Genomic DNA, 11807 nt, shown 5'->3' on the forward strand with positions numbered 1-11807 from the left:
AAGATTATTCTGAACTCTTTACCAGTCATTCCATAGATCTTCATTTCTGCAGGGTCTATTTTGGGGGCTTTATTATTTCCTTTTGGAAGTGTCATGATTCCCTTATTTTTGTGGTCTTTGTGTCCTTGTGTTGATGTCTGTACGTTTGAGGAGACACTCACCTCTTTCAGTTTTACAGATGTTATTAAGCAGAAATAGACCTTCACTGTTTCGTGTAGCCTGTGATTCTGGATGGGCCAGCTGATAAGAACCCTGGGCAGGCAGAGCTTGCTTTTGGGTTCTCTAGATGGCTGGGCCACCGTCTTTGCTCTGAGTTTAGGTGGGGCTGCTGGCTGGATTCTGCAGTCGGGCAGAGTTGCTGACTGGACACCACAATTGTCTCTGATTGGGATGGGTCATAGGGTGTATTTTCTGGCCAGGTGGTACTGCTGTTTGCATTCTGCAGTAAAATAGGGTTGCAGGCTAGTCCCTAAGGCTAGGTGGAATCACTGCTTAGGATAGATGGCAGCAGCCACTATGCTTAGTAGAAATACACAGTTGAGGTTTGCCTCCCAGCCTGGGTAGGGAATTGGAGTAGGCTTTGAGGTTGGACTGAACCACTGTTTGAACTCCCAGGTAGGGAAGGTCTAGCCCCTGAACTTTGCCAAAATGCACCATGCCAGATCTCTTTCCTCTTGGAAGGGCCTTGGGGTGGTCTCTGAGGCTGAGTCAAGTGCTCTTTACACTCCCATGGGGGCAGATCTATCTTCTGCCCTTTACCAAAATGGGCTGTGGAGGGTGTCTTTCTCTCTGGGTGGGGCCTTTGGGTGGGGTAAAAGACTGGGCATGAGGCTGGCAATCTAGGGATACAAGCCAAGTAGAACTTCCCACCATTTCTGGGAACAACCAGCTTAGCTTTGCCAGTGTGCTAGGTAATGGCTGGTACCTCTGATGTGGTGCCATTGCTGGCAGGTACACAGAGCTACAACGAAGATTTCTGTGCTGGTCTCTGTGAGCTCTTTTCCTCGCTTTGTTTCTACCTGACCCTAGGTGATCTAGTCATGCCATTACCCTCATTTTCCCCCATGAAGTAAGACTTGAGTGGGCTTCCCATGAAGCATCTCAGAATACTTTGGCAACTGGATATTTGCCTCCAGTTCTCTTTTTCTACTGTAGAAACTGTGGGGCTAGGATAATCCTCTCTGTTTGGTGCTGTGCCAAGTTGGGGAAGTGGGTGACACAGCCAAAGTGAAACTATTTCTCCTACCCTCCTGATGCCATTTTTCATTGGATTCTGTGATCTATGAAGGTGTCTCAGGCTTATTCCCAAGTTTTGAGGTTTTCACAAAGGTGTTCTTGTCTGTGGATAGTTGCTAGTTGAACTTTCTGTAGTGAGTAGTGAGGACTGGGACCTCCTATTCTGCTATCTTGCTTATGCCACTCCCTGAACACACATTTATTGTAGCTCCTGATTCTTTGGTTTTGCTTAGTAGTTTTGCTGAAGTAATTTTGGGTTTTGTAGATCTCACTCTATGTCTACTGATAGCATCCAAGTCAGCTACAAACTTAACTGATCTTTAGTACGCTCTCTTAAATGTCTGGTGCCTTGACTAGGACAAATAAATATTACATTTAGATAAAATTCTGAAATGAAAATGTAATGAAAACTTGAGACCAAAGATTAAAAGGAAAGATTTAGAAAAGAGCTTATTCATTTATTTTTAAAAATAAGTGATAATGTGTATAAAATCATTATACTAATAAGATTCTATGAATATGTTTAAATGAGTGAATAAAATAGCTTTATTTCTGAAGTCAAGATTTATAATATGCCTAAATTATATTTTTTGCAACTATTTCAACTTCTCATGAACAATTTCAGATATCAAGATCAGGGTCCAGGTTTATTTTTTGCAGATGATTGGCCATTTGAGTCAGTACTATGTATCAAATAAACCATCCTTTTCCTACTGAATTGAGATATCACATTTGTCATTTAAATACTCAGATTGAGTTTGAGGTTATCTATTCTCTTTAACCTGTTTTTAACTATTTTTAAGTGTACAATTTAGTAGCATTAAGTACATTTATATTTTTGTGGAACCATCACCACCATTTATCTCCAGAACTTTATCATCTTCCCAAACGGAAACTCTGTTCTCATTAAACACTAACTCCCTATTTCCTGTCCTTCCAACCCCTGGCAGCCACTGTTCTACTTTCTATCTTTATGAATTTGACTTTCTATCTTTACAAATTCTGTCTTTGTGAATTTGCATATAATTCATATGCATGATATAATTTTGTGACTGACTTATTTCATGTAGCATGATATTCATAAGGTTCATTCATGAACCTTACATTAGCATAATGTTATATTGGCATAACATTGTATTAGCATATATCAGAATTTCCTTCCTTTATAGGCTGAATAATATTCCATTTTATCCATTCATCCATCAGTGAACACTTGAGTTACTTTCACCTTTTGGCTATTGTGGATATCCAAATACCTATTTGAGTCCCTGCTTTCAATTCTTTTGGATATATACCCAATAACTGAAATGTTTTGCCTATTGCTATGCCAATATCATGCTTATTTCTAAGCATTTTATGATTTTTGTTTCCAATTGAAAGCAATCATTTTATTATTTATACTTCTAGATGCTTATTGCTATTACAAAAGGCTATTGATTTTATATATTTTGTTGCACTTAATCACCTTATTATAATGATTCCTATATTTACAGGATTTTATTATATTATAATTTTATTATGGTTTCTTGGGTTTGCTTTCTTGTATTCCCTAGTATTTTGTTTAAACTTTATACCTGCACACACTTGGTGTTAGAGTTATGCTTACCTTATTAAATAATTAAGGGGATTTTCCACTGTGGCAGTCATGGAGGGTCACTGTTCTGGTCACCTCTTTAAAAAGAACTTACCTGGGAGACGTGGTGCCACTGCGGGCTCGCTCTGCGGTGCGCTAGGCTTGGTGGGAAGGCCTGTTCTCGAGTCCGCGCTTTTCGTCACCGCCATGTCGGGAGGTGGTGTGATTCGTGGGCCCGCAGGGAACAACGATTGCCGCATCTACGTGGGTAACTTACCTCCAGACATCCGAACCAAGGACATTGAGGACGTGTTCTACAAATACGGCGCTATCCGCGACATCGACCTCAAGAATCGCCGCGGGGGACCGCCCTTCGCCTTCATTGAGTTCGAGGACCTGCGAGACGCGGAAGACGTGGTGTATGGTCGCGACGGCTATGATTACTATGGGTACCGTCTGCGGGTGGAGTTTCCTCCAAGCGGCCGTGGAACAGGCCGAGGCGGCAGCGGGGGTGGAGGTGGCGGAGCTCCCCGAGGTCGCTATGGCCCCCCATCCAGGCGGTCTGAAAATAGAGTGGTTGTCTCTGGACTGCCTCCAAGTGGAAGTTGGCAGGATTTAAAGGATCACATGCGTGAAGCAGGTGATGTATGTTATGCTGATGTTTACCGAGATGGCACTGGTGTCATGGAGTTTGTACGGAAAGAAGATGTGACCTATGCAGTTCGAAAACTGGATAACACTAAGTTTAGATCTCATGAGGGAGAAACTGCCTACATCCGGGTTAAAGTTGATGGGCCCAGAAGTCCAAGTTATGGAAGATCTCGATCTCGAAGCCGTAGTCGTAGCAGAAGCCGTAGCAGAAGCAACAGCAGGAGTCGCAGTTACTCCCCAAGGAGAAGCAGAGGATCACCACGCTATTCTCCCCATCATAGCAGATCTCGCTCTCGTACATAAGATGATTGGTAACACTTTTTGTAGAACCCATGTTGTATACAGTTTTCCTTTTTTCAGTACAATCTTTCATTTTTTAATTCAAACTGTTTTGTTCAGAATGGGCTAAAGTGTTGAATTGCATTCTTGTAATATCCCCTTGCTCCTAACATCTACATTCCCCTCATGTCTTTGATAAATTGTATATTAAGTGATGTCATAGACAGGATTGTTTAAATTTAGTTAACTCCATACTCTTCAGACTGTGATACCGTGTAAATGTCTATTCTGCCCTGGTTTGTGTGAACTTGGATGTTGGGGGTGTTTGTGGTTACCTTACCTGGGGAAGTTCTTATGTTTATCTTGCTTTTCATGTGTCTTTCTGTAGACATATCTGAAGAGATGGATTAAGAATGCTTTGGATTAAGGATTGTGGAGCACATTTCAATCATTTTAGGATTGTCAATAGGAGGATTGAGGAGGATCAGATCAATAATGGAGGCAATGGTATGACTCCAAGTGCTGTTGTCACAGATGAAATTGGCAGTATTGACCTTATACTAAAAGGCAGGGGTTAAAAATGATTATATACATTTTCCTTAAAACACTTGCAAACATTTTATTCAGTTATCTTTAGCTACAATTGCTTTGCTCTTTAAACCTTGGCAATTGTGGCAAAATTATATTGCCCATTTTGTAGCAACTTATTTTGCTCCCTTTCCCCCATTTTTGTTTTAATAGGGACTAATGTGGGAAGAACTGGCTAATTTGTCCCAGTGCTTAGTTACAACTGTTAATGTGTGACCTGCTGTTGGTGTACATGTGGGTACAGGGTGTCTTTAAATCCAACAAGATAGAGTATAATATCAATACTGCTAAATCTGCATGTCCTCTGTGTGACTGATAGAGCATTGCTATTTCATTTTTTTAAGACAAAATATAGAGTTCCAATGTATTGGTGTAGATAATCTAGTTGGGAATACTTTTAAGTCTCACCTTCCCCTTTAAACTAATATTCATAATTGATTCATATGTTTAAAAGACTTTAATTTACAAATTAAATTGCAAATGGGAGCATTAGATATAGTTTTAGACTTAGGTGGGTAGCAATGCCAGTAAACTTAAATTACATAACTTCTTGCAACCACGAAACCTGTAATACGCTGTACAGTAACAAGTGTTGGCATTATCAGTTGAACTGTAATTACAAAATGCTTCTTCCAATTAGTCTCTATGATGATTAAGTTTCTAAAATTTATCTGAACACCATTCAGAAACTTGTTTTGGGAAATTTGATAGTTATTGATGTGCATCTGTTAAACTGATGACAGACATAACTCATCATTCCCCAGAAACCTTTTTTGATTACAATATCTAACATTTTGCCTCCTCTTTTTTGGTTTTGCTGGTTATAAAGGTTTGGATTGGAGAGGGCTCACTGGATCCCAATTCTTGGAGCTGGATCATTGGATTCAAATCATAATGTGGATAGGATAGGGAGGATGAATTACCAGGATTCATGGAGCGGGATCAGATTACCAGGAACATAGGAGTGGATTCCTGCCCCAACCAAACCGCATTCGTGTGGATTTTTTTATTCAATTTAATTGGTTATTCCAAAGATTTTTTTTTTTCCTATTTTTGACAATTGGAGCCCTTAAGATGCACGATGGAATTGTGTTTTGCATTTTTTGGTAAAAGGAGCAAAGCGAGGACCTGGAGATAAACACTGGAGCAATCTCCTTGGAAGGATTCAGCACGAGTAGATGGTAAACATTTAAAGGGGAAAGGGAGGGTTTGTTTAAAACAGTAAATCAGTAAGTCACTTCTAAATTTAAAGAAAACAAAATTGGAGTTGAAGAATAAGTAGGTTTCCAATTGGCTATTGCCATTTTTCTTTGAAAAAATAAACATTTTTTTAAAAACTAAAGAAAAATATAAATAAAATAAAATAAAAAATAAAAAGAACTTACCATTTGATTGCAAGGAGTGCAGTTAGCTGATAGCCTCCAGCTGTAAGTGCCTCCAGAATCTAAGCTGTTGAGCTGAGCCCATGCTTTTCTTGGGAAGCCATAGCCAATGACTGAGCATGGTACAGACACAAGGTCCTGGCCATTTCTGCCCAATACCAGACTTTGCTTATGAGCAGCATTTGCTGTGGAGGTGCCATTGGTATAACTGAAACTGTGTCAAATCTGCATGATAATCTGAGGCTCTCTTTGCCCAATCCTGCTTCCTCCTCCTATTATTCTTTTTAGGTGTTGCCTTAGTCTGTTTCCTGTTTATAACAGAATACCTGAAGGTGGATAGTTTAAAGAGGAACAAAATAATTTGTTTCTTACATTATGGAGGCCAAGAAGTCCGAGGCTGAGGGGCTGTGTTGGGTACGAACCTGCTTACTGTTGGGGACTCTCTGTGGAGTCCCAAAGCAGCAAATGGCATCACATGGTTAGGGGCTGAGTGTGCTAACTCAGGTCTCTCTTCTGCTTCTTCTTATAAAGCCACCAGTCCTATTCTCATGACAAGCCATTGATCCATTAATCCATGCATGAATTAATCTATTCATGAAGGCAGAGTCCTCATGACCCAGTCACCTCTTAAAGGCGCCCCTTCTCAATACTGCCACATTGGGGATTAAATTTCAACCTGAATTTTGGAGGGAACAAATATTCAAACCATAGCAGACTTCTTACACTCCTAATTGAGAGAACTATCTACAGTTCAAGATTATGACTGATATGCAAAACGTCACATATGGATTGGCAGTAAAACACATTTTAAAATGGAGTGTGTACAAAGGTACATTCCTAGTAATTATTATGAAAATCATGCACCCTACCCAAATATCCCAGGAGTAAATTAACCAATGAATTAATTTGTATCTTATTAACCAATTCAAATTACTCTTGTCCATTCTCTAAATATATGGAAGTAAGTTCTTCTTGCATTGAATAATTCACTTTCACATTTATTGATTTGTTTTAATACCTAGGATGCAGAACAGGTATTATGGATGAATAAATAGAATTCTTAAAAATTCAGATCCTGCTGCTGACTAGATAGGTGACCTTGGGCAAATTATTACGCCATTCTGAGGTTTATGCATAGGACAGGAAATATTTATCTGCAGGTTTGTTTCAAAAGTTAGATATTATTTAAACAAAGTGCCAGGAGAGTGTCTAGCAAATAGTAAGTCTCAAATGTATTCTATAATTATTTTTTTAATTATAAATGAAGTTTCAAGGTCACATGCTAAGTGCAGAGCCACTCGTGTACTTGTTTCTTTACTCCTAATCTGGAGCTTTTTGTTTCATCCTTTGTAAGTAGAAGGATAGGTGAGATGATAGAGTGGTTGGTTGAAGGGACCTCAGAGAAGAGACCTTTAAGAAGGAAGAGGTGATATCTTAACTGAGAATGTTAGGCCAATGTCTCTGATTCCTTTTGGCTAAAGGCTCAGAAAGGAGAAATGCCCCCAAGCTGGTATTTAATTTATATGTATATTTGAGCAGAAAAGCTTCTAAACTGATATTTCATATTATGTTTATGTTTATATATGATTTATATTTATATTATATGATAATTACACATTTGTTCAAATGTGATTACTACTTTTTTATGCTATATTGTAAACTGCAAAATTATGTGTTTTTATAAACACATTAAACACAATAAATAATGTGTTTTTATAAGTTGATCCCATGTTTTGTTATCCAGTTTATCTCAAGTTGAAGAACATCTGAGGTCAGAAAGTAGTAGTGGATCCATAGGATAAGCATAGTACATCTTTCCCAGGGTGTTAATTTTACTTAAAATTAATGTAGTAACATGGCATAACTTTTACACTAAAATAAATAAAAGCATATTATGGTGTAAAACAAAATTCACATATTTTAAAATAAAATCTGAAGCTTTGACAAATTTTATGACTATAGAACCATCCTTGTGGTAATGTTTGCTCTAAGAGATATTTTGATGTAAAATCTTGAGAAATACTTGAGAGATTAATAATTTGGAGAAAAATATTCTCCAAATTATTTTTATTCCAGTGTTCTTTTTTTATTTTACAAAGTTGAATTTTTAAAATTTACATTCTTTCTTATAATCAAATACTCTCTTTAGTTTTAAGATTATCTTACCAGAAATTTAAGGAAAATAAAAACTGCTTTGACATCTTCTGGAGCATTAACAGACACTCAAAATATCATATTTGCTATCCTGTAGGTAATGTATATGTATATATTTTCTGATTTCTATTTAAGTAGTTTGAAGTAAAGCTATATTAGTTACATTGTAACATTTTCTAATTGAATTGCAATTACATCTTTTAGATGTTTTGCTGAGGACTGTTAAAACTTCATCAGACTAAGGGGAAAAATATCAATTTTTCCTTATGGTAATTTTTCTGTACCTATAAATGTATACCTCTTGCTGCCTTATGAAGTTCAACATATCCTCCAGGGGGCACTAGATGCAATAGTAAATGTATTTATGTTATGCAAATGCAAATAACCTGTGGAGAAATAATGAGATGGGAAGGCAGCATTCTGACGCCATGGTGCTCATGCTGGAGTCGTTGTCACTGGATAGCATCCTGGTAATTGTGTCCTCCTGGGGATGTGAGTCCAGATCAAGCAGTTTGGCTGGAATGCACTTGGAATCTTAAAAGCTCTTTTGATTGAGAAATCATCAAGACAAGATTTGCAGAACCAGTATATATATACATACATACACACACACACACACACACACACACACACACACACACACACACACTTTTCAAGATTCCCGGTTCATTTCACCCTTATACAAGTGAATAGACAAGTAAAATCATATTTATGTATACCCTTTGCAGCTGTAGAATGGGTACAAATCCTATACAATGTTAAACTGTACTAAGGATATCTAGGCTGCATGTCCTAAGAGAAAGCATTTGTTCAAATTTATGTCATTGAAAACCAGCACACATATATCTTTTGTTGAGAACCTAGGACACAGTCTAGGCTAGAGACACCCTGAATGGGTACCTGAATTTACTCTGACTGATTCTAGGGTAAATTGTAAGCCTCCAAGGCAGCCTGAGGAGTCCTATATATTCTACAATATTTGATTCTAATCCAACATACACCTAATATTTCAGACCTTCATTGTTTCTAACCTAGTCTATTGATGTGCCATATCTATGTGTCTCTTACCTCCTTACAAAGGAAAAATCTCTAAATATATTTATAATAACTTTAAATAGCTGTCTAATGCTAGTTGATCTGTACTGACTGCTTATTCAGCATCTCAAAATGGAATTCATTTTCTCAGAATGAAACCTGCTCCTTCTAAAGTATTTTCAATCTTAATTCTTGATATCACTGTCTATCTAGCTGTTCAAGGAGGAAGTATATTGTTTTTAAACACCTCTTTCCATTTCAGCTTTCATATCACATTGATCACTAAGATTTACCATTTTTTTCTCCCACATGTCCACTCAGGCTAACAACCTCATACTTAATGTCCCTGCTTCTAGTCTTGCCTCATTTTCATTAATGCTGTTGCTAATAGCAGGGTGTTCTTTCTGAAAGTAGTTGGACTATTTTTAAGTTTCAATTCTTTGAATTATACACTACTTATTCAGGATAAGTTTCAAAATTTTTTTAGCAGAGCATACAAGGTGTTTCAGGATCTGTCTCTGGTTGCCTTCAGATCCTCATCTCCTCTGCCCATTCTCCATCCCCCCACATCATGTGTCCACAGTGAACTGAATATTTCCATGTAGTTTAAGAACATTCACATATAATAAATTTACTCATCTTGGGGTAGATTTCTATAAATTTTTAACAAATACATATAGTAATTTAGCCACAACAGTAATTGAGATACAGAGAAGTTTCATCGTCCTAAAAAAAAACACCTCATGCTATCCCTTTGTAATAAAGCTCTTTGTAGTCTAAGCTTTTGAGCTGAGCCCATACTCTTCTTGGGAAGCCACAGCCAATGACTGAGCATGGTGCAGACACAAAGTCCCGGCCATTTCTGCGCAATACCAGACTTTGCTCATGGGCAGTATTTGCTGTGGAGATGCCATTGATATAACTGAAACTCTGTCAGATCTGCATAATAATCTGAGGCTCTCTTTGCCCAATCTTTATCTCCAAGCACTGGTGAATTCTGGTCTGTGTTTAGTCCCTATAGCTTTACCTTTGACAGAATGTCAAATAAATGGAGCTGTACAGTATATAGCCTTTTAAATCTCTTTCACTTAGCACAAAGGATTTAAGATTTATTCATATCATAGCTCTCAATCATTTATATTTACCCCAAGCAAAACAGTCACTCCCATTAACTTATCTTGTCTTCATGACTTTGAGCATTCTTTGTTTCTGAAATGCCTTGTTAAATTGCTGAACATCTGCTCATTTAAAAAAACACAAACATCGTTAGCTCATTTGTCATTAAATTTGACTACTTCAGACCAACTTAGATATTATCTTGTCTATAATACTACCTTACATTGCAGTGATTTGTGTAGTTGATTGTTTCTTCTACTCTAGGGATGGGTAAACTACAGCCTGTGGGCTATGTCCACACGCCAAATCAGCTCACTCCACCAATCTGTCCCCCAGCTTTATGTGACAGAGATAGTATGTGGCCTACAAAACCTAAAATATTTGCCAAGTAGTTCTTTACAGAGAAAATTTGGCATCTCCTACTTCACTTGACTATGAAATCTTTGCATCCTCAGAATGTAACTATATCAGTTAGGGCTTGGTTAGGAAAACAGAAACCATGTTAGATATTTTAACACAGAAAGTTTTAATATAATGATATGGTTTTAAGAATGTTAGAAGGGTGGGAGAAGCATACAGGAAATGAATTAACCAGAGCCCTGGAACCAAAACTCCTATTGTCCTTATAAGGGCTAGAAATCAGAACTTCTGCTTTGCAGCTACCAGAAGTAAACAAAAAAGAATGGCTCCTATCTTCTTTCTTCCTTCTAACGTGATGTAAGTACCTCCAAATGACAGAATCTATCAGAAATCAGTTGGCAATGAAGTCTGAGAAATGTCATTTTCAAGTTGCTACTCCCAGTAGTTCTAGGGAGAATATAGAGGTGTGAGTATGTAGGAGCTGAGTGTCATTGGACTGTATTGGGCACACTGGCATACTATTGTACATAGTAGGTGCTTAGTAAATATTATTGAATTAAATGAATATTTGGAGCATTTAGTATACTAAAGAACTTCACAGAATATCTAGATTAATAAAACCATTTCTTGCACACTGGCATACTGTTGTACATAGTAGGTGCTTAGTGAAGGTTACTGAATTAAATACATATTGAGAGCATTTAGTATACTAACTAAATAAGGACTTTGCATAATACCTAGATTAATAAAATCATTTATTGCCTTCAGGTAGCTTACAATCTAGAGAAAGAGGCTGAAATGTAAACAAGTGACTATGTATTTGAGGAATAGTGTAATAACTGTTGAATCTCTATCACAGAGAATGAGCTAGAGGAGTACGGAAGAAAGAATAAATTCAGCATAGAGGATGAAAAGGGAAGGGCTTCTTGGAGGAAATCGCAGACACTCTAGGCATTAGTGAAAGGGCTTTTGAAACTGAGAGAAGATTGGAGGAAAATTCACTCGAAAGGAAAAAGCAGGTACCATGTCACAAGATGTGGAAGCAAATGGCATTTTGGGGAGTTAGTACAGCATGGCTGTAACTTAATGAATTTTTTTAATATTAAAATACTTAAGTTTTAAAAAGTAGGATAAATTTTATTACTCCATAAAAATAGTAATTTACCTAACAAATCCATACTTCAATTATAAACTCCAGTCTAATCCAGGTCCAAAATTCCATGATTAGAATTTGATAGCAGCTTTATTGCAAGTACTAAAATACAAGTCCTTAAATTGGCCCTTGGAAAGATTATATACCTTAGCATTAACTTTATACCCAACACCATTTGTTAAAAGAGTAATATTTCTTGCCCAACCCTTGCCCTCACCTCACATGCTACATTATGTTCCAAATCCAAGCCTGGGACATGCATGCACAATGCTCTACTCTT

At 37.4% G+C, this 11807-nt stretch overlaps 1 pseudogene; it reads left to right on the forward strand.

Annotated features, from left to right (window-relative positions):
- Nucleotides 1–2866: 2866 nt before the first annotated feature.
- LOC105468222 (serine/arginine-rich splicing factor 1 pseudogene) lies at nt 2867–5664 on the forward strand (annotated as a pseudogene).
- The last annotated feature ends 6143 nt before the right edge of the window (nt 5665–11807 follow it).

This window comes from Macaca nemestrina, chromosome 11 (assembly GCF_043159975.1).
Source record: "Macaca nemestrina isolate mMacNem1 chromosome 11, mMacNem.hap1, whole genome shotgun sequence".
In the NCBI taxonomy this organism is placed as follows: domain Eukaryota; kingdom Metazoa; phylum Chordata; class Mammalia; order Primates; family Cercopithecidae; genus Macaca; species Macaca nemestrina.